We start from the raw sequence: 3,315 nt of genomic DNA on the forward strand, positions 1-3,315 counted from the left end.
AAAAACTACATAAAGTCACCATTCAGTAACTTGATGTGTATATTAATAAAAGTAATTCAGTTTATTGTTTAGTTTTTTAAATTGAAAAATAAATGTGGGCCATTTAAACACTTCATCTTGATAAAAATAAAAGTTCAGACATTAGTTTTTAAAGCATAAAAAGGATTATTATATTTCACAAATGTAATGGTGTAAAGGGAATCCCTGTTGCAACTTTTTTGTTTCGTATTGAATATTTCATTATTATGTTGCTTTTGAAATTTGGAACCGTTTCTTGCATTTATTTTATTGTACACAGGTAAACACACAGTAGCACGTTCTAAAGATGTGATTGATAATAACCCTACAAATCTGTGACAGTTGTCAAAGTTGCAGAGTGGAAACTTGAAGTGCTAAATGACACAATCCAAAGTAAACTTTTTTATACAGATTCTAGCTGAAGAATTCATCTTTAAGAAAATGGTATTTATATAACTTTTAGTATTTTTGAAGACTAGTGAGATTTCTTTAATAATTTTAGCTCTATAAAAAGTGAAAGCTCATTATAAAGATATTTTCTTTTTAGTATTAGAAGGAAATATCAAAGAGAAAAATTTATGTGTTTGGTGAGCAGTTGGTAGTTTCAATCTTGGTTATATGGCCAACTATAATTTGTAAACCCAAAATGAAGTAAGCTGGATAACAGCTGTTTGGCCTTATCAGTAGCCAGGATTTCTGATTAGCTAAGATAAACTTTTGTTAGAAATTTTCCGTTGTTGTTACTATATTCTGAATATATATTAAAATGAAAACTTTGTTTCAGTTTTGAAATTCAGCCCTGAAAGTTTGTCTGTACATTGTATATGCCTAATTTTCCAGATTGCATACAATTTCTATTAAGGATTTTTAAAATGAACAATATAGGATTAAAGTGTTTATCTGATATGATTAAATTTTTGTATATCACACACAAAACCAGAAAGCACTCAAATGCTAAGTGGTCTAGTTGGCTGCTGTTACACCTTAAAATTTGACTTTATGTATACACACACACATACACACACACACACACAGAGTTGTTTATATGGTGCTCATTTGTTATTCTCAAAGATAATGTGTCTTATTATAAAGTAGGAAGACAGATTCTACCAGCCACACTGCTTCACTACTTTTTAGTCAAAACTGGGTTCTTATTATTCACTAATAAGAATCATAAAGTATCTTATACCAGAAGGCCAAAATCCAGAACAGAGGATAAATAAAAGAGTGGATTTGCTGACATTCCATACTAATATACATTGTTTATGCTTTCTTTAAAGTAAATAATTAAAAAGACATAAAATCTCAGAAGTAGTTTGCTGCTAATATATACATATATTGTATGAAAAGGTGTATTTTGGTTTTGTTAAAACCCTTGTTGACTTTTCTAAAGTGAACATTTTTAAACTTGATTTAATAAAAATGTTAATTTTGGAAGTGGAGTTTTGTAAAAACCTTTTTCAGACTAACAGTAATTTATTTATGGGTGGTCATAATCACACAGAAGCATCTAATTGAACATATATGCCTTTGTTCAGTCATTTTTAAGTGCTTAAACATTTTCTCTGCAGTTACATGAGTGTAGTTTTAAGAATAGCTGTTTAATGAACTTTTTAAAAAACATTTTTGACAATTTTCAACCTGAAACAATATTTTTGTTGTTAAGTGCTGTGGAGTCGGTTCCAACGTAGAGCAACCCTGTGTAGGGTTTCCAAGGCTGTAAATCTGCAAGAGCAGAAAGCTTCATCTTTTCTCTTGCAGAGCAGCTGATGTACTCAAACCACTAACATTGTGGTTTACAGTCCAGTGATTATCCTACAGAGCCACTGTTCTCCCCAAATAGTATTTGTTGTTATTGTTGCAAAGTGTTGTTGAATCAGTTCCAACTCATAGAGACCTTGTATAGAGGAGTGACAGGTGAGTTTCAACCGCTGACCTTGTACTTCAAACTGACTTTGCAGTCCATTGCTTATCTTTGAACACCATACCAGGAATATTAGTTTATTTCAAAGTTTAATACTTTGAGTACGTCAAATCAAACCATCTGGGACTTGAGAACTTGTTTAAAGAAGAAAACTATGTTAAAGATCTTGTTAATGAACTTGTGTTGAAATACTGTGGATTAAGTTAATATTCATGTATCTTTCATGTATGCATTTGCGTTAAGGTGTTGGAGGAGAATACTGAAAGTGCCATGGGCTGCCAAAAGAACAAAATCTGTATTGGAAGAAGTGTAGCCAGAGGGCTCTCCTTGGAGGCCAGGATGGATGGCCAAACTTCGTCTCTCATATTTCGAACATACTGTCAGTATCATGTTTGGTGAGGTGGAGGGTCAGAGAAAAAGAGAAAGACCCGTCAGTGAGATGAATTGGTAAAGTGGCAGCATCAGTGGGCTCAAGCATGGCCACAATTGTGTTTTGTTCTGTTGTGCATAAGGTCACTATGAGTGGGTACCAACTCGATGGCACCTAATAACAACAACATATTTCATAGGGAGTCCTGAGTAGTGCTGCAGGATAATGTACTGGATTGCAAGGTCGGTTTGACAGTATGGTTGGTGGTTCAAACCCACGAGCTGTTCCTTGGAAACTATACAGGGATGCTGTGAGTCAGGTGGCACTTAAAAACTAGCAACAAAATATTTCTTATAATTTTTCCATAAGAGAAATACCTAAATGCTTGCTTTTATCTGGTAAGCTTTGAATTTGAAATACCTGTTTAAAAGCTTCCCTTTGGTCTTCCTGTTAAATTGGGAATAGAGAGACTAGATTTATAATTTAAGTTAATGAAAAATACTCTAATTTTAAATGTTTATATCTAAGTGTCGTAAAGGAAGGAAACTCAAATACCTAAATTCCATTATGCCACTTAGGAAAGACATTTCTTTCAGCAAATTAGTTTATGCTGTAAGACACAGAGACTTAGTTGAGATGTATTGCTTTATTTTTCAATTAGAAGTGTTTTTCTCCTACTTGGGTGTCTAATTAAAATTTTGTCTGGAGGCAAGCCTGATAAGATTTAACTCTCATAGCTCATTCTGAAAGACATGTAGGAGATAACCCATTTTTTGAACTTAAAAAATTGGTTTAGTAGAAAGCTACCACATGCTGATGCTGTATATTGGATTAAACTTTATAATACTATTTGATCTTAAATTCAATTGTTAATCAACATTCTAAAGCTATTTTATGAAGTGTTCATACAACAAAATGTTAGCAGCCAGGCAGAAAGCTAGTTACCTGGGTTGGCTAACACATTTTTTGCCTTTCAATTTCATTTTTCTACTTTTTTTTTTTT

This window comes from Chrysochloris asiatica, unplaced genomic scaffold, assembly GCF_000296735.1.
Source record: "Chrysochloris asiatica unplaced genomic scaffold, ChrAsi1.0 scaffold00015, whole genome shotgun sequence".
In the NCBI taxonomy this organism is placed as follows: domain Eukaryota; kingdom Metazoa; phylum Chordata; class Mammalia; order Afrosoricida; family Chrysochloridae; genus Chrysochloris; species Chrysochloris asiatica.